The sequence below is a fragment of the Micromesistius poutassou genome, assembly GCF_964030765.1.
Source record: "Micromesistius poutassou genome assembly, chromosome: 13".
Taxonomy (NCBI): domain Eukaryota; kingdom Metazoa; phylum Chordata; class Actinopteri; order Gadiformes; family Gadidae; genus Micromesistius; species Micromesistius poutassou.
In genome coordinates this window covers 9,481,950-9,503,270 of record NC_140283.1, presented here as the reverse complement: position 1 = coordinate 9,503,270, position 21,321 = coordinate 9,481,950, and the positions used below count along the sequence as shown (strand labels likewise).

General features: G+C 42.3%; 1 protein-coding gene across 4 annotated transcripts in view; it reads right to left on the bottom strand.

Annotated features, from left to right (window-relative positions):
• The window catches only part of srgap1a (SLIT-ROBO Rho GTPase activating protein 1a), a 75,688-nt gene that overhangs the window by 53,751 nt on the left and 616 nt on the right, over positions 1-21,321 (bottom strand). The gene's annotated exons all lie outside the window — the stretch shown is intronic.

The following is a 21,321-nucleotide window of genomic DNA, read 5'->3' as shown; positions in this document are numbered from 1 at the left end:
GAAATGATCCAGGAAAAGTGTGAGTTGTTAATATTCACACATTTACATTTAGCAGTTGACGCAAAGCGACTTACAACTGTTCATGGGCCACACGTTATGGCCTATTCCTAGAGTGAATAGAGGGGATAACAAGATAAGATTGGTCTCCTCTGCATTGAGAATGAGTTTCAGCTTAAGTCTGGTCATTTGAATGACAGCAAAAATATTTTGCAAGAATTCAATGGCCTTGACACACAGCATTATGTCACAGTGTCATCAGCATAAAAATGAAACAAATCAAACACACATTTTGACATGTTACATCAAGATTATTTATACATGTAGTCAATAAAAGTGGACCTAATACCAAACCCTGTGGTACACCCTTGTAGACAGCTACAATATCAGAACATAACCCATCATATGTAATGCAATAGAGACCTATGACTAAGAAAGTTAAGAGGTCTTCTTTTTTGAACATCATGATCCATTATGTCAATCCATTATGTCTAGACAGCTACATTTCATCAAAGGTCCCTGGGCAGGAATATAATATAAGAGAATGATGGCATCAAATTATATAATTATGACAAGGGTACAGAGAATAAACATTGCATCATGTAAAAAATAAAGCACTTCACATTGAAAACTATTATCATACTTTTTAAAATACTGTTATGTTTAGTACTTTGCAATAACTGGTAAAATGATATGTAATGTTCCAGTCATGATTTAAGTTAAGTGATTTAAAACTAGAGAAGGGCAAGCATTATATGATAGTGCTGGGAATTGTGTTTCAAAAGTTTGCTGCTCTAACTGTGCGTTCACACGGTGGTCGTGGTGTCGCCTGAGTTTGGTCGCGCGACAAGTCATAATCCGTCGCTGTAGTTATTTGTGCACGTTTTATCACGCAAATATAGTAGCGCGTGTATGAGGGAGTCGAGTTGTTGTGGAAGTACCAGAGACGTCGGAGAACCCGACGCAGTCTATTCCTAATATCATACGGAGGCGCACACAGCTTTTGGCTGTGATATTATATATTATATTAAATAGACATTTAATATTATATGATATAATATGATATATATATATAGAGCTCTGGGAGTCGCAAACGGCAACAATAACTCTCCTCTCTTCTCCTCCATGCTGCGTTTCACGCCGGACTGCAGGGAACGGTTGGCCGGTTGAACGCAGATTGACTGTTATGTTACGTCACTCAGGGAGTAAACGCTGATTGTCTGTCATCACGCGAATGTCGCGGCAAGATTCAAATATTTCAACTCGAGCGAAAGTGTCGTGCTGCAAATCCTTGTGAACGTGCTCGCCTGTGACAGGGTGTTCAAGCCGCGCCACAAGTCAAATCTTGCTGCAGGTTTTTCTAGAGACCAGATTCAGTGGACCTGTACTGTACTACACAGTTACCATTCTGGTCGATGCTCTTGTTTGTCTGATGTCATCAGAGCATAGTGAAGCAAAGTGGTTCAGTGGGGGAGGAGCACAATCGTGTGTCATTTTGTACATTGAGCTGGGGTGTGCAAGGCAGACAAAATGATTGAATGGTCAAAAGGTTATACTTTGTGATTATGAATGTGATGATTTAGATTAGGGATAACTTTCAGCTCCTAAAGGCCGATACCGATACCGATAACCGATAACACACACACATATAAATATATATGATCATGACCTAAGATCATGGCATTGTTGCTCAGACATCAGTAGAATCAACGGGGGGTTTAGGGGGGAGGACTTGCAAGGGGCGGGATATGACGTAGGGTCCACGACGGCTCCTGTCACTCAGGTGTGTTTTGGTCTAACCGCAGCAACGGAGGCAGAATAGGCAGAACTCATCGCGATCATCTTAAATGTTGCTGCAGCGATGCATCATATATTCCGTTGCATCCACAACATCCGTATCTTTTTTGGCTTGTGGGTGTGTGAGTGGACGAGTGAGGAGAGCGAGCGGTAGCGTGTGTCAGTTTAGTGAAGTAATGAACGAGTCCGGTTGTGTCTGCAAACGTGTACTGTAAAGTTAGTGAAACTAAAAATAAAGTACACAGCCTTTCAATAATTGGCGGCCGCTTCATTCCGACCATATTCCGACCTATAAGCAGACCCACTGCCGGTCAAAGGGAATGGTGTTACCCCCGAGAGAACATCGACGTCTCCCCTGTGCTCTCGACTACGGTCTGGGAGCCGACAGCAGGAAATATAATAATAAAAATAAACATTTTCTATATACGCGTGCAGCTGTGAACTCATGTATTGTAATTGATTGTATGATGTGTAATTTTAGGGTAACGATAAGACCTTTCATTTAGCGTTGAAGGCACTGAAAAGGCACTGAAATTATATAGGCTATGTTATCGGGGCTATTCTTCATGATATCGGACTTATCGGAATGACGTAATAAGTTCTGTTATCGGCCCGATAATTATCGTGTACCCTTAAAAATATCTAATATAATAAAAATGATAATGATGATGATAATGATGATCTTATGAGGGTTAAACTCCTTAGGATAGTTCAGAGTTCACCTTGACTCTGCATAGCCTCCTCCCTTACCCCCCACCGACCCTTACTCTCCTAAAAACACCCCTCTTACGAACTTATTGTGTGTTGTACCGTACTGTTTGTGTGTTGGCTCTTAATGTACAGTATGCAATTATTGTATGTTGTACGTCCTTGCACTTAAAAATAGTACCTAGCATTGTGTAGCGTCTTATCCTAACTATCTTTTTTGTAAACAGGGAATGGGTTTACGTAGCAATTGTAGGTGCTTGGCAATTGGTTCTATGAACATCTTTACTGTACCGACAGCGAAGTATTGTCGTTTCTCTTTCTTCTGACAAATGTACTTAGTTAGTCACTTTGGATAAAAGTGTCAGCTAAATGCCCTAAATGTAAATTATAGTTAATATAAGTCAATGAAAAGACCAATGTTTAACACAGAAAGCAGAGACCATCATGTCAGCCAGGTAGTAAGTCACACTGGAAAAGTGAGCAAATGAGCAAGAAATTCTACTTTTCAAATAGGTGTTATTTCTAAACTCTGGGATTGGTCCTGCTACCCTGGTTAACAACGACCTGCTCTGTTACTGACTCCACATCCGCGGGCCAGGTGTGAAGGCAAAACATAAATAGGCCTTATGTGCTTAGCCTTACACCAATCAATGAATGTTTTTCTTTTTTGTTTTACTTTGGAAGGAGGTAAGGCAACTTCCAAACCAAACACAAACACAAAATGTAGGAGACACAAACCAAGACATGCACACAGCTTCAGAACGTGAATAATACAAGTTAATACCAAGAGGAAAATGTAGGACTGTGTGGGCTACATGGGTTCATACAAACAGGCATATTCCTTTAATCCAGCATTGGGTTATCAGCTTTGTTTGTCTTGGGCTCCCTGCTCAATAGACTTATGGTTGGAGACACGAGAGCAGTTTACTTTTTGCCTGCGATTTAAGTCTGTTTAGTAATCCTGTGATTTCTGAACCAGAATATATCTGAACATACTTCAATACAATACACACAATACTGTTTTTTTATGTCAGAAACCAACACCTACATGGGGGGGGGGAATTAACAATCAACCACGCTGTCCTCCTCAAATCAATCATTTCTTATCCCCCACTGAATAACTCAAATGTTTAATTCCAATAACAGCCCAGCCAAGCAGCCCATTTGCAAAAAAAGGTCTGGTTGCTAGGGAAACAGTGCAACAGCCAAGAGCTCCTGGGCTGGATGGAGCGCATCAATCAGTGGTGTCAGGATGATGGCCTGCAAGGACTGTTGCCATGATCCAAACCAAACAGGGCGGCGGGTCAGTAGAAGCTGGATTGCGGTACAAGTACACATGAGAGAAAGGCTGTTTATTCAGCTGCAGAGTAATATCTGTTTGATCTGGACACCCCTTCTTAAGTTCTGCTTCCTTGGACATTTGCACAACACTTTTCATGTATTTGTATAGTACTGAGCACACCTTTGCGTGCACTGAAATATGGTATGATATCAACTTGATTTAACATAACGCCCAATGTATGTGTTACAATAAATATGGGCGATACTTTCCTGTTAGGCCGACACCTGACAAATAAAAAAGACAAATATTGCCCAGTTCATATCACTCATTTGAACACCTAAAACTTGGTTGTATTATTGTTTAAACAGTGCAGTGTCTGAAGCCATTGGACAAGATTTGTAGTCTAGAAAATTACTGTGTTGACGTACCTAGAATCTCTCTCACAATTTTTGGTGGTGAAAATGGACACTTTGCCTGTAGCATTCAAACGCCCTTTGTACTTTTGTTGGAGGTTTTGATGGGGAGGATAAAGAGAATGCAGCTCATATGTCATGTCAGACCACCTCTCTCTCGCTCTCTCTCTCTTTTTCTGGTAAGCCAACCCGGGGACATAGACCTGTCTGGGCAGGCTAGCAGCGCGCATACAGTTGGGACTTGTTTGTTAGGGGCAACGGCAATACAATGAAAAAATGCAATGGTCGCCCAACTGAGAACAAGTGGAGACATACGGAGAGCAGCTTTAAAACAAGGCGCTCCATGAAAACCATTTGTTCCCGTAGTGCAGAAGCTTTAATCAGCCGGAATGTTTAGAACACTGGTCTGCAAAATAAACACATGGAGTGGCTGAACTGTCTCTACCCTGAACTCTGTTTCCACAAATTCTTTGCAGAGTATCTGCTTATTTAACTCAAAATGGAGCATGGAAGGACAGACCGACACAGCCGGACATAAAAACCAAACAATCAGGGCAGGCTGTAGATTAATGTAGAAAGTGTCTGCAAACCAAACTTTTTCATCAGTTTGGGTATTGTTGAAAACATCGTTCTTACTGCCATTCATCTGCCTGCAGTATAATGTTTACCCAAGTCCAAATAGGGAGAGCGGCCCCATTTCGTCAGAGTGATATGGGCCACACTGGTCATTCCTGTGACAGTATTCGAGTTGAGCCGTTCAGAATCGGCCACTTCCCGAGATAGGGCCTGGTCAGCATCCTCCGACAGGCCTCAGAGAGCACACATCCCCCTCCCTGCTTTCCTCTTCTCATCCAACTCAGTGTGTTGACAGTTTGTCGGTTGTTCTGGCGGTTGTTTTTCTCATCATTCTTTTGTTTATTCTATGGTTCATGTGTCTCACTGTCTGGCAGTCTGGCTCACTTGCATTTAAGACTTGCTTTACTGTGTGTCCGAATACGAACTGCCTTTCGCCACCTTGTCGGTCCCTACGCCTTTCTCTATCAATCTGTCTTGTCTCACTGCTTCACCGTCTGTCTTCCTCCCTGCTTTGCTGTCTGTCTCTCCCCATAATACCAGTCTTCCTGTGTCCTTTGACTGTGTCCTTTGACATTGGCCTTTTCCGGGTTGCCCGCACCACTTCTCCATGATCCGGCGGTTCGGAAGCACGTGTCAGACGTGGAGCTGGTGGGGGGGGGGGGGGGGGGGGTATAACCACCCAGAGTATCCCTGCACACACTGTGGCGGACAGTGTGTTCCCAGAGGCGGGACACTGTGGCACCATGGGGCCGGGGGGGAGGGATGTAGAGGATGGGAAGGACAGAAGATGAGACGGCTCATAACTACATGTATAGTGTTCCCAGTTCTCTGCCAGTCCCTTCAGACTTGCAAAGTAAATAGGTTCTGCCTCCATTAAAAGATCGTTAGTCCTTAGTGTGACGGACGCTGATGTTTATTTCAAAGAATATGTCCTACAACAGTGGCTGATGCTAAATAGGATACAGGCCTAATCCTGCTCTGACAAGGAGAGGGAAAGAGGGGGGCTTTTACTTGAGTTGGTCTCTTGTTTTTAACTCCTTACTTGTGACGCTTGGTGCCACTGAAATGACTCTACACGCCGTTTAAAGCCACACAGTAGAGAAGGCAAATAACACAAAAGGGGAACACTCTCAGTGTGGTGCCCTGCATGACGCATTTGTGAGAAGGGTTTGCGATGGAAAGACAGGGAGCCGTTGCTTGCGAACATACAAAAAGCCTACTGGCTCAGGAGCGGTGTTAAACCAATCAGAGGTCTCCCGTAAGTCTCTTATTACGTGCTCTGTCTCCATAAACGATGTCCATGTCTCCATGTCTCAGTGTGTCCCCTTCGACTCTTCAGAAAGGCAGCGATTGTCTTATGTTATTTTTAGGGATGCACCGAAATTTCGGCCACCGAAAATTTTCCAAAAGCGCATTTTCGGCTTTCGGCCGAAACACTTTTAATACCGAAACAACACGGCCGAAACAGGAAATTGTGATGACGCAAACAAAAACCGCGGCCAGCACACTCTTGTCTGGATAAGCGCCTCTGCGCCATAGATCATCAGTGAAACATTGTGAAACAAATGACACCTCTAGCTAAATGTAGTAATCTAGAGAACCAGCTACAACCTTGTTTTCATCCAAACGAGCAGTCTTTAGCGACGGCGCGCTATGAGACCGCTTCTATGAGCTGTCGGCTATCAGCCGAGTTTAGGGACCTTCCGCAAAGTGCCGACAGCTTCTATGAGCTGTCGGCTATCATCCGAGCTTAGGGACCGTCTGCAAAGTGCAAAACGGAAAACGGTGTTGTTTTTTCAGTGCTAAATAAATATTTTTATACTTTTAATAATTGTAATTGATTTATTCTTTGAATTGCAATGCCTTGATTTTAGTGAGGTTAGTACACAGTCATAGCTATAAATGCAATGGTAGGCCTACTAATAATTGGCATAATAATTTATTTCGATGTTTCGGTTTTCGGCCGTGGTTTCCTCATTTTCGGTTTTCGGTTTCAGCCAAGAATTTTCATTTCGGTGCATCCCTAGTTATTTTAATGGTTGCCTCCTCTAATGATTTCTGCCTATTATAAAGGCATCCAGCAACTAGAAACACACAAGGGGTGATCAATCATGTATTCCTCTCAGTCAACTAGTAGTGTACTTTATGGACAAACAGAATACCAGAAGATATGACCTGTGAATAACTTGCTTGCCACATCCGTTGATATGATCATCACAAGGAAATGATCATTCAAATAATAAAGAAAGATGCTAAAGTATGTTAACGAAAGAGAAGATTATATCGTAGCAATGACAACAACACAGCCATGACTAAACTAATCCTGCATGCGAGTGGCTTGGGGAGAAGAATATACACATATAATATATATAATAAATAGTCACATATAATAAATCGTTATTTATTTCTCTGTACCATCATTCCAGCAGAGAGAACGTGATGGATGCCACCTCTTAAAAAGCATGCAGCCAAACAACACACATGCCAGAGAGGGATAGGGAGCCTCACCCTGATGAATGAATGCTGGCATAGTGTAAAGGCACACTTCAGACACAGGCATAGAACACATGGGGGAAAATCCCACAGGGGGAACCATCCACCAGGAGCATAGAAAACCCATTCCATTTCATCCATCCCACCCCCAAAACTCTTTGTGCCTCTCCTCTACCCAACCCCCCCACACAAAACCACACAGGATGTGCGGTCCCAGGGCCTTTTGATAGAGCTGGGCAGCCCAGGAAACACACAGCCCCTTGCTTTTCAAGAGCCAGCCTGCACATCAGGACCTGGGGACAGAAACCAGGTGGGGAGCGAGGAAGTGGGAGAATAGAGGGGAAGACAGATGGGGGTTGGGGGGGGGGATTTATTGGGACTAAAACTGTTACAAGAAGGGTTTAATCAGATATTAAAATATTAGAACGATATAAATGTATTGAATGTTCTAGACCTGAGAACTTCTTGAGTCATTGATGTTGAGGGCTGGGTTCAGTTGCAGTGCAGCTTGTAGCACAAAGCCATCAAGGAGAGGTGACAGCTTTTCTTCAACTGGTAGTTTGGCAGTCGACTTTACATGCTTTGGTTTATGATTTGAATTAAATTAGAATTTTTGGTTCTGCTCTGACAGCTAGGGGTATACTCTTTGAATAACATGATAAAAATGCTTTTCAGAATCTACAATATTCAAACCTAAGTTTCGTTCTTGGTTATTGTAACCCTTGTTAGTCTCTGATAGGGGAAGTGGGGTAGTGGGAGACGGGTCATAAGATGGTCACTCCCCCGGAGAAGTCAACAAACAAAATGATTAATCAAACCCTTCGGTCAAGGCCATGTAATAAACACACAATTGGTAAAAATGTTAATAATTTAGTTTCAACTGTGATTGGACAGTGCACATCATCAGAATGAATGCCACAGGAAGTTAGAGCAGGCCAGTGCATGCTGGGAATAACAACAACAATAGTATCTTTATATCTGGACAAAAAAGGCCTCTTTTTATTGTTTTCTCGCTCTTCAACAGACTTTTCTGTGTCTCTACTAGGGGTATCCTTGACTTGAGATTGTTAATAGTCAAATAAGATTCATCAGGCATAACTGTGTGTTCACACCGCACTTCGCCCCGCGACACGTTTCAATGTTAAGTGAACGTAGAGACGCGTATAGGGCGAAACTTTTTGTCGCCGGGACCCGCGACAAGATTTGATTGACGGGGCGACAGTTTTCCCCAAGACGGGCGGGCGCGTTCACGTGGATTTTGTCGCGCAAATGAGCGACAGATGTCGCAGAAGTTGAAATATTTCAACTTTTCCGCGGCATTCGCGTTGAAACAGCCAATCAGCGTTCACTGCCTGTGGGTAACGTGGGTGAAGTAACGTAAAACAGCCAATCAGCGTTCACTCCCTGGGTGACGTCAAGTAACAGCCAATCAGTTCACTCCCTGGGTGAAGTAACGTAAAACAGCCAATCACCGTTCAACCGTTCAGTGAACCGCAGCTTGGAGGAGAAAGTGATTGTTGCCGTTTGTGACTCCCGGAGCGCTATATCTATATATAATATATAAATATCTATATAATATAATATATACGATATATATAATATCATGGCACAAAGCGGTGTGCGCCTCCGGATTATATTATTAACCCATAAACGACGGGCATTCCGACGTCTCTCCCTCTTCCACAACAGGTACAGACACACATCTCGGCCATGGTTGATGAGAATGAATTGGCATGAATGACCGTTGGCAGGCAAAACGCTCCGCGACAAAATTCGCCCCGCGACACGTTAAGTGCACACAAATAAGCACACATTAAGCACAGCGACAGATTTCGCTGTGTCGCGCTACAACATTCGCTGAGTCGCGCTACACGGCGACATTTGTGTCTTTTGGTGTGAACGCACAGTAAGAACAAATGTGGCAACATCATTTAGCAGAACAGAGAAGATGTACTACCTGGCTGGTACCAACAGAGAGAATCAATTTCACCTGTACAAGTGGTGTAATATGATAGCTGCTTTTGACAAACTTTGAATTTAACTTTTTTAAATGGTATCGGAATGCTGCTAAACTGTAGACTAAACTTTTATCCTGTTTTGTATTGTGTAACCTTCTAGACTTCTGGCTAGAACGTGCTCTACTCTGAAAATAAATTGATTGCATAGTGCTACTGCCATTAAACAAAGTGGTTTTCAAACAAACAATAAGGGCATTTATTGAGAGCAAAACACAACACAGGAAATTGCACATAAAACCCTGCAGATTTGTTCTGAACTTCTAGACTTTTCCTTCTAGAAGCCAGGTAACGCTGTGTATCATTTAGCACCCCCGTCTTCCCAATGGAATGTCCCGCTGTTACACAGGCAGTTTTCCCCACATGGCAATTCAACCTTTAAAAAGGTGAAGTTGACTAAATGTCTTTCTATCGACGATCCGAATCATCAAAGGTTCAGGGTCACCCTGAGTCTCTACTTCTATTCTTGTTAAAAATAAACAGAATGGACACTAAGAATGTGAAATCTTGAACTGTGCTGCTATGCGTAATTTGGGTTTTAAAAAGGACAAGACCGCTTCCAAGCACCAGGTCAAATGATGGATTAAAAATGGCTTATCTGCAAAGGAGCAGCTGGCTGATGGGCAGACAGCAGCTGGAAACTTTTCACACACACACACACACACACACACACACACACACACACACACACACACACACACACACACACACACACACACACACACACACACACACACACACACACACACACACACACACACACACACACACACACACACACGATTACTGGGGCAATGCTTTTAAATGTTACATCGAGTAGCATTGGTTCCTGGTGAGTGAAAGTAGGACAGCAGTTCAGTTTTTCTCAACATGCCTGTATTTATCCCTTTGTTGAGGTTTTATCTAAATGGTTATATCTCATATATCAATACTTTGTCATTTATAACATGAGACGCACAAGGGCAACGCCTGCACAGCCACTTTGGCAGTGCTTTTCAATATGTTAATGGTTCTATTTCTCCAAGCACTACGGCCAACACGAGCAGAGCATCAAGAATGTTTGCCACTGAACAACCCTGTGATAATAACCAACCTTTAAATTAGAATACACTTTGAGGCCGGATACAGTTGTTTTATGATCCTGCTTGTCATGTCATTTCTGAACAATGAAGGCTAATAGAATGGACCTAAGCTTTTGTGGTAGGGCAGTAGCCATGGTAGCAAGAGCTCACGCTAAACCTTCTGGTGTTACTGATTTATTAGTCAAGTCCACAATGTATTTATCATAACATTGTATTGAACATAACATTGCATTGTACTACAGATACAATTATCTGTGGTACTACTATTATTACCACGTCGCTCATAACTGCTCATTACTCATACTCACTGTTTAGTCAAAATGTTCAGGCTGCAACATGTAGCTTAATTGAGTAAACTGCACTCTAGCCCGTAACTCTCACAGACAGTGCCAAAGTTGATTATGTTTCCTCTACAGAGCAGACAGAAAGGCCCCATAATGAGCCATGATTGTATTGTGAGACTGGGGCTGGTCTCGCCACAAACTTTACCCTTGGTCAAAACTGCAAGTTAAAAAGAGACAAGAGGGCGGGGCTCAACAACATTTACAACAAAAACACTGTGCTGTTTTCCACAGCTCTCATTAGAAGACTGCATATGAAGAGACTGGATAAAAAGATATTTTGATATATTGCTGCATGTGACTGCTGAGGTAGTCTACTTGTGGAGACGAGACCTCTCAGACATTTGGGATATTTAAAGTCTGACCACCGACACAATGTTCTGGAATTTCTGCGGAAGACCATATTTTTGTGAATAAAACCTTTTGGCTAAACAAGTAGAGGATGATGAGAGGAAGATGATGGTGCTGCTGCTACAATGTCCATTAGAGTCAGTTCAGAGTACCTGGCTGAAATATCCCATGGTATTCCTATTCCCCCAAGTGAAGGCCCCAAATAGTTCTGCTCTTTGAAGACGGGTAAACATTCAAATCCGCCGGCTACCTCAAAGGCGCACACACTCTCAAACCAAAGAGACACAATTATGCCGATATACACTTTTTCAAGCCAAGTATGAATACATGCATGTTTAATTAATATTTGAAAGTGGGGAAACTCAAATAAAAAGCAGGGAGAACATCACCCATGAGCTGCTTATCATCATAATCATCATGATCATGTAATTAAAATGCACACATCAAACGCAGCCCCTTCCTCCTCTAAAAATTATAAGTGTCCGTATTTCTGCTCCAACGGCCAACCACTGCAACGTGACACCCGCATCTAAAAAGGCAGAAAACAAACAGCACCATTACAATTATGCTCTGGAATTCAGTCTCCCAACTGCCGTAGCTGATGCAATAATGCCTGCACCATGCTGTTCCTCCAAAGAGGAACCTTCCTTAATTAGGAACGCCAGCAGGCAATGAGACTGGGGTGTGTTGGTGTGGTCCCCCCAGGCAAAGGTAAAATATTTACCCCACACTCCTCTACCTAAACCTGCAGAGAGGGGATGGCGTGAACTTTCTGACGATCAGGCCCTACAATGGCATCCCAGGAGTCGTCAAAAGTCTCCGGTACGGTTTATTATTGTCTGGCAGTATTTAAATTACCCTTGACTGTGTCAATCATCACTTTTATCCCCCCGTAAGGGATTCATATTATTAGGATTTTTCTTCAACCACAAAAGGTCAACATAGCTCGATTCCATGTATATGACATCAGCCCATTCACACTCTTGGTTTTTTTGGCTAGCTTGTGGCCAAACACTACACTGTGGCCTGAATCCCTGTTTTGATTCAATGTTTTCAAAACGGCATATCTTGACACCCACAGGCACAAGAGAGCCCAATAGAAAGGCTGACTTGATCATCTCTTTCACACGTACACACGTACACACACACACACGTAAACACAGACACAAACAACACAGAAGGCCAGATCAGAGGGGCCTCATACGTGCCTCCGTCCCTAATAATAACAGTAGAAGACAACATGGAGGAAGTGACAGAGAGCCGTGTCCTGTTATCTTCGTCTCCGACTGACTCTCAGGGAGGGTTCCTCTGGCTGGTTCCCTCTATCCTTGAGCCGACTCCAGGAGTTCCTCCTCTGTATGACTCATCCACACAGAAATACCATTCTGAGGCTTACAGCTGGGAAGCTACAACTAAAAGGCTGTCTTCAATCTGTAATTTTTCCCTGGATTCCCACACACTAGTCCTGACAAGACTGGGAAGGTGAAAAGGAATACACGCTTTGTCCAGAGTCTCCAATATCCCGTTTGAGCCCGCATAATATTTTCAGATTACACTGTGAAATTTAAGACCAGCAGCAGACTGGACAAATGTGACAGACTGAGGGGAAACCAGCCTGGAGCATGCAAAAGAGGGGGAAGGATAGAGGAGACGGGAGAACGGGAGAGATATATCACTTTTCAAAGCTCCGGAGTTTGGATGCCAATCTGTCTTCCAACCTTTTTTAGATGAAGGGACTGGGTGTCTGCACGGTCTGAGCGGTCTGAGCCCAGTTGCCTTCCATCTGACCCTCCATTAACTGGACAATTCATCCTCGAGGGGGGGGGGGGTGATTAAAAAGTAAGCTATGAGGGATTCAGAATTGGTAGATTTGGTGATGGTTTGTGCTCAAGGTTTTACAGAGCAATTTTGTTTTATAGGAGCAGTTGTTTTAGCTGCAGGGTAAAAAAAAAAAATATTTGTATTATGTAATACATTTGTGTTTGTTTTACATTCAAACAATGTCAAAAGTTGTTATTTCAGTTGCGACCCTCGCCGTCATACTGAAATGGTTGTTTTTAATGAGAGGAACCACTATTCTCAATAGTTGAAAACGGAATGGTTCTTTCTTTGTGGACAAATCTATTTGTGCTGCTGGACGGATTTTGTTCTACTTTAGCTGGAGCAGACCAGTACAGTGTCACCCACATTCTATTTCCAGACTAGGAGTCTCCAGTGCAAAACCAACGTTTCATTTCAGCTCATTCCAAAGCAAAAAAATGGCATGTCAGGAACCTTTAAATAACTGCTGTAAGTGTGATCTATTTCACACTAACCCACATTCATTCCCAAAAGTAGAAATGTCCATAACAAGAATATCAGCAACTCCGTTTCACCTGCCTGCAGTGTAACTGTGCCACGATTCACTCAATATTGACAAAGTAGATTAATGACTAGCTTTATCACATGGTCCAATTAGCCGGATAGAGTGGATCGGTAGAAGAGTGCGAAAGAGAATAAGTACTTCTCTGAAAATGCTGCAGTCGGAAATGAGGCTGTCAACAGGCAGTCAGATTCAAATTTAACTACCAAAGACTCAATACATTTTTTTATCATCATCAAGTTGAAATGTGCTTAAAAGGGAAACCGACGCCAGACTTTTGGGCTAGTCCCCAACCAATATCAACATACAAGAAATGCACTTCTGCTAGACACTCAATTTCCCTTTAGGGGTAGGGCTTTATGGCCAGCTTTCACTGTCTCCACTCTAAGCCATCAGATTTGGGGGGTGTTACCTGGTAACCTTAATCAGCCAGTAACTATTTGTGAATCATATGTGTTTATTCTGTAATAGGACCAGGTTTATTTTATATTATATCCTATGTTTTTAAAACTTTGTGCATTTAAGTCATGATTTGGACCAGGACATATTTTAAATCACAGGACATATTTGTAACCCACTCACTCACTTTTTATCCCAAATAAATTGTCTCTTATTTTTTATTTCACTTTAATATGTACACTAAAGGTTATGAAACAAACGCCATAAACAAAGCCAAAGTCAAGCCATTTACAGAACAAAGGATTGAGAACTTTGAATGACCATATAAATGCCGGCTCCCCTTATTTCCAACCAACTCAGAAGCAAACCAGACATCTCCCAGTGGTACCACGTCTGGGTCTCGGGTTTCAAGCCCAAAAGGGAGGGCTGAGAGCTGGACGCACCGGATCTGCCCTGGCCCGCTCTGACATCAGCCATGCTGGCAAAGCAAATTCAGACGTCCCTCTCTTCCAACAGACCACAACGAGGGTCTTTTTTCTCTTTCTCTGGAAGACCAATAATCATAGAGCATGGGAAACGTGTCCCTGCACTACTATAAACAGACACTGGGGAACAATGGATTCAGTGGTGGGAGAGATGGACCACATAAAATGGAGCAGCAATGAGACAGCATTGTAGTTTTTATAGTGTGTGTGTGTCAGTGTGTGTTTGTGTGTGTGCGCGCCAGGGGCATAGCTTATTGGCTTTGAGCTATAATCAATCAAGCTTAAGGACACAAAAGGAGATGTGGCCGTATGCTGACATTTCATTGACCATCTCCCAACACCAGGTTTTGTCCGAGGTCTGTAGCTGGAAGTGGCCGTCTGGTGATGATCACTGGGGCCTTTGGTTATTGATTACGATTTCAGCCTGCTTAAAATATCCATGCTGTCCCGGTCATTAGGTCAAGGTAGGAGAAAGGAGGCGTGGCTAGGGGACAGGAGGAGTCGTTGCAGGATCAGTAAATTAAACCTCTCTTCATCACAGCATATGTTTTTTACGAGAAGTGGGAGCAAGGAGGTCCAGTGGGTGGCCGAGTAGTGTGATGTATTTGTAGTGCAAGAAGGGTCTTAACTTCATGCAGACTGCAAATGTAGAAATTCACATATTTTGACTATATTAAAGTAAGTCTATTTGTAAGTACATTCACTCTCAAAATAGTAAACACAAATGAAGAGTACTGTTAAAATTAGATTAATTGCTTTTAGTAGTGAAGTATGCCTAGATAATTATCGGAAACTGCTTGTGAGAGACAAAATTCTTGACAGCTACTAGTGGTGGTGATGTGTGGTGTATGTTGAAATGGAGGTGCATCAAGAGGTTGTCACAAGGCTGAAAAAGAAGCTAAAACCCAGGCATCATTGACTTTTTGTCCCAAGTGAGGGCTCTCATGGCGGTGACATCCACTTAGAAGTCTCCTCTCTGAGAACATCAATTATTGATCTGATGGACTTCATGACTCCATAGCTTACATGCCTTAGTAACGAATCTCTTTAACAAACCTTGACAGGACGCTTAAGAGTCGCTGAGGGACAGGCTGTGCTATTGGCTGTGTGCATCTTGGCTCTGCAGCTAAACGGACCAGTAAAGGATCAGGGGGTTGTGGCCAATGGTCGAGTGCACAATGCGACAGTAGTGTCCCTGGGTTTTGTATGCAAATTATTTTGATATTTTGCTTTTGTTACCTGAGGTTTAATACAATATAGAATTGGGGAGTACTTTGGACACCTAGCAAGCAACAGCTTGTAGGGCCAGATTGTGCATGTGGTCAGTGGAGCTTCAGAGAAGAGGAAGTCCAAGTGGCAGATGTCACATTGTTTGGGCAAATGGGGGAAATGAGAAGCAGCAAGAGACCCGACTTAGAAGGATGTTTACACTCATCTTAAAAAGCTTTGCTCACCATTAAACACATAAACAGCTTACGTCCGCCAGATGAATCGGCTGAACATAGTTCCCAAAGATTAGACAAGTTAGCGCAGTGCAAGCTGACAAACCCCCCGCCTTTGCATATTCCTGCGATGACCTCAAACCATCCTTTTACTCTCCCATCCCCTAAATCGCCATCCTTAAGGGATTTACACATAATCCGGCCACACTGGGTGGCAGGAAGTAGCAGTACCTACAGCATGCCACTAGCCACACAGCCAGCCAGTGGCATTACTCATTATTGTTTTTACATGGCCAAACATCCCTATTGTATCAATTTCGCCAATCATTGCTATCAATAGTTTACTTTGACTTTCAAAATATTTTGGTTGTATTTGTGCCTCCGGCTGTCTTAGCAAACCCTAACCCTAGCCAGTATCAATAAAAAAAAATTTAAAAGCATGTTAATGCATTAAGATTCCATTAAAAAAGACATCTGAATCGTATGCATTCAAGGGCGCATTAGTTAATCATGTGTTATGCATACTGCTGTATAATGTTATACATTAATTATAAAAAAAAAGATTCTGCCACATTATAGAATGATACAACATTCAAACATTCTAGCATGAGCATAAATAATTGAATAAAGTGCCAATTGAAGCATTACAGAAATTGAATACAGAAAACTAATTTAAATTCTATAAATAAATCGCAATACAAAACAATATCCCAAGAAGAATTAAATCTGCATGTTACTATTGTTGTAATATCGTATTCATGATGTCTGTGCTACTTTCAAACCTCAGGAACTTTAAACTTTATACCACTGCTGATCTGCTGTGCTTAGTTAACTGCATGGTGGGCAGGAGAGAAATCTGATCACTCAAGTGGTCACACAGATGTGTGTAGTGACACAGGACAACATGGCATAACTGACTGCAATCAGTCCCAGACCCTATCGATATCTGGGCACAGGATGCCATATCCGAACCAGGTCTTAGTTTTACGGTTTAGTTTGAGGTATGGCAGGGGAAGGGGGCGTGATTTAGGGGTGCAGGAAAGAGGGCTGGGGGAGGGGGACTTGGGGGGGCTTTAGTGATGTCTGACCTAGACCAAAGCTTTTGTCCAGGACTATAAAAGCCCAGTAGGCCAGTGTGGGGCCTTTCTTTTCACCTAGTTTATTAAAAGAGAAAGAGGCGTTGGCCACAGATGGTGTTGTCAATATCCACCCACCCTCCAACGCACAAATAAGCTGACATGCATACATACACCCATACAAATGTTAAATACATGAGGCTAAGGCACAAATCCGCCACCTGCATAACCCCCAAATCCATCGTACTACAGACATGCAGAGTTGTGGAGTAAGGTCGATGTGAGATGGGTGTAGGGAATTGATTATCCTTAACTACTCGCTCCAGGAGAGAGCCCTCCCTTTGCTTCCATGGACATCTCCAAAGATATCATCTCCCTTATACAATTGGCAGAAGCATTAACTACATTGAATAACTGCAAATAAAAGTAATTGTACAAATGGAAACCACAGGCAAAATAACAAGCAGGCATAAACTTAATATATATGCCATCTTTTGCTGCATAACAGATGACAAAATGTCATGTTGAGGGTTAAAAATGTAGGGGTTTCATGACATCAGGTCAGGGTGGCCACAGTGACAGATGGCTTCAAAGCCCTCCTCAGCTCGCCCCAAATTACAAAGTCAATATTTACAGACAGAAGAGGCAACAGTGATGATTTTGGAGGTCTTAAACAGCTGACGGATGAGGACCATGGCTGGGTTTAATAAAGAAGAGAAGGCAGAGATCCCTATGCAGATACATTAAACATATGAATAGAAAGGAATGTTCATTTAATTTCTTTCAGAGGAATACTTATTTAGCCTACTATAGTTATTAGTCATAATGTGCATCCTTTTACCAAATTCTGTCCGGTTTAATGGAATAATAGTTCAAACACCGCAGCATTTCAAGGACTCTTGTAAATAAAGAGCATCTCATGGTGTTGCGTTAATTCATTGTCATGAGTGACATGGAGGCAGTAGCACTGGACTGTCAGTGACATATCATTACACTTTCTGGGAAAGGGTACGGGTGTCAGGTGGTGATCTACGGGGCACATGTAACATTGAGACGTTTTTCATTGCTGTGTAATAGGCCTGTGCCTCTTGTGCACCATGAAAGGGTCTGCAATGATGATGAAATATTGGCATGACATAGGTTGGCTACAGCACAATGTGTAGCTGCAATACACAATGATCAACATGGAATGCCAAAATAAGATTGCATGTTGTACAAATGTCTCCTCCCAAGAATACTTCAGTAATATTCTGTGAAGTCTTTGCAATGTTTTTGTCCTCAAAAATTGAGTCAGTAGGATGACTATCAGGGACAGCCAGAATTATTAAAGTGGAGAGCTTAGAAAGCTATTTCATAAATCAGTGTTTTTTTGTCTAGCTTCCTAACCATCAATTAGACCAATATATAATAGAATTATCTGTTATCGACTGTTTGTCATTAAATATATACATCTTCAGTAATACATTCAGGTGAAGCAGATCATTGCTATTGTTGCTGAAGTAAAACAAGCTATGACCATTAATTATGTGTGTATCCAATCAAAGTTGGAAATAATGACCCTTGCATTGGGTCTGATTCGACTCTTTCATCTGCCTGCATGCAAATTCACCCAAAATCTGGGGACTGCTCTACTCTTGACGAAAGGGGGTCTAATTTCAAACGTTAAAAGGGGTAGGTCAAAGAGGGCAGCCTTTACGATGCTTCAGGAGAGGACCCCTGTCAGGGGCTTAAGGGGCCCTGCCATCGGAGTCATGACCTCCAAGGCTACGAACACCAAGCCACAGTCAGGCATCAAACCAACAGTTTGCCCAAGAGAAAACTAGAGAGCGTTGCTGAGCTGTGTTCCTTCGGTCCTGCAGGAAACAGACCACGGACTGAATACCAATGCATCCACCACATTTCTCTGTCCCATTTCATATGGCAACAGGAAATGAGAGCATCAGAGATGGGAGAGGGGGAATTGAAACCCATGGTCCATTAGAACATTTTCTTCATTACCTCCAACCATTAAACTCAGGTGGAACGTAAGCAAGAAGTGGACAAAATGCGTATCCAGGTTGCATTTATTAGAAGAGAATATTATTACGACCTTGGATGCAGAGAATTAAATCCATCCTAAATTCCATCTGTGGTAAAGCAAAAGGGGGAAAGGCCGTAAGAAGATGCTTAAGAATTGGATTCTTGTTTGCCAGCTGAATGTCAGATTAAGCTTATCATCCCACTCTGCACGCTCTAGTTGTCGGAGTTGTGAGTTGTCAGAACACTGTTTAAGCGTAATAATAGGTAATGATTCATGGTTCTCTGGTCTGTACCAAGGGAAAATGCAGCCATCAACTTCACGAGACACTAGGAAGGAAGGGAGATGATGGCTTGTGAGGACGACATGTCACCCACAGCACACAGGTTTCACACCATCATGAGGACATGCAGCAAAAGCATTGACTGAACCAAACCTGGCTGCGGGATGTTTGACCAAAACAAAAAGGTCAAACTGCCTAGATGCATGCAGATCAACATTCAAGTCTGAAAACGTCCAACATACCAAATAAGCCATTCTAGTGCCCTTCAACACTTCCACATGATTCTTTAGCTGCAAATCTAATACTATTAAAATGTATATATAATGAAACCAGTGATAAGATTTCAATGCAAAAAGGAGTGTTGCATAACTGTCTAACTTCCAATACAAGAAATCAAATATAAAAATAATAAACAAAAATATTTTAAATACAAGTCAGAGGTAACACACACAGTAATGTTTTATTTAGCAAACAAATGCTAAATCTGTTCTCATACAAGTAACAGTTAAAATCAACTGCACATGATTATTAGGCTACTCAACAAAGCATGACATGACAGAATCCTTTCTTGCTCAGCACCCCATATGTGGGGGGCAACCTGTCTAGTAAAGAATGAAAGTCATTAGTCATTGGAGACCGAAAGAGATTAAACATACACTAGACATTTTGGGAATAAAACCCCCTACCTTTGTTTGACCTTTTATCTGTATTAAGGGTTGGGCAATGGGGACACAGAACAGGGGATATTTCAGTGTGCTATAGCACTGGAGAATTTAACTATATGGATGAGGGCCAAATCCCTATGGTTACAGACGGGGAGAAAGGAACTACTTTTCTCTGTTCAACCGAGTCTCAGGATTAACTATTGCTGTGCTGTTTCCAGGGGGCTTAAAGGAAACGGGGGACCTAAAACGACTTAGCCTCTTACTTTCGTTTACTTCTGCACCTACTATCCAAATAGAAAAAAAAAATCACATATGAGGGAGTGCCATGGTTGAAGGATAAAAGGCTGCATAAGTATTATTATGCATTCTTATTCAACTGCTCAACCTTGAGTGCAATGCTGCCTAAATAGTTATACTGAAAGCTACAGAAATGTGCCATCTTGAAAGTAGGTGCAGAATGTTGTGCAATACCTGATAGAATAACGGATATATTCTACAAACAAAAATTGCTGGCTGGCCTGTGGCTCTCTTTGTTTACAAAAATAGTACAATCGACACTCCCACAACTCCTCCCACCCAACCAGCAGAGCAGCACTAGTTTGCGTCACACAATTGCATAGCCAGTTAGTGGTCAGAGCACTGTTATGTCGTTTTTATAATTCCAAGTCTCTCGCCTAATAACTGTGAGGGGCTCAATGTCACAACTTTAACTCTGTTTAAGTTGTACCTAAACCTATCCACCTGAAACCTAATATCTAGCTTTAACATGGCTTAACTTGTTTGCCATCCAAGGGCAATTCTGCTTGTCCAGATAGTGCTGCAATTAACCTCAGAGCTGAAACTGCATCAAAATGCCATGTCAAGTACAGGAATGGGTTAAAATCGACAATGTTAATTAAAAAGGCTAGGGTAGGATGAGGATGAAACTAACCAGGCAACAAGTATCGTGCGAGCTGCGTGAACTCAGCCCTACTTTTAGACATACTTGTAGTTAGCACAATGCTACTTATCACCATGTCACCGAATATATTTGTTTGGAGTTTGATAATTGTTCAAATGGAATTTCCTTCGTCGGAAATGGAACTTCCCACGGTCACATGAACACACCATTGTGAGCTAGAGGGAAAGACGGGAAAATGAACGTCTCTTCGTCAAACACATACGCACGCACCACACACACGTTAAAGCAGTCGACTCTCTGAACCTATTTTATACAGTTTAGGATCTGATTAGTGACTTTTCATTACAACAAGTGAGAGGTGAATCTACTGTATATTGATAAGGGTTTTGCTCCCAATAACGGTGCAAGAATACAATTATAAAGCTTTCTGACGATAAACGTTACCCAATTCATTGTAAACTGAAATACGTGAAATCACAATGCTTAAGTAAACTGATGAACGTCACCCAACTGGTGTGTTTAGATGAAATACCCAAAAATATTGAATCACATACAAATCATTGCGATGACTGAACTAGTCGAATCTGGCGACAGGTTTCCATATTTGTAAGACTGCACCGCACACAATTACAAGCA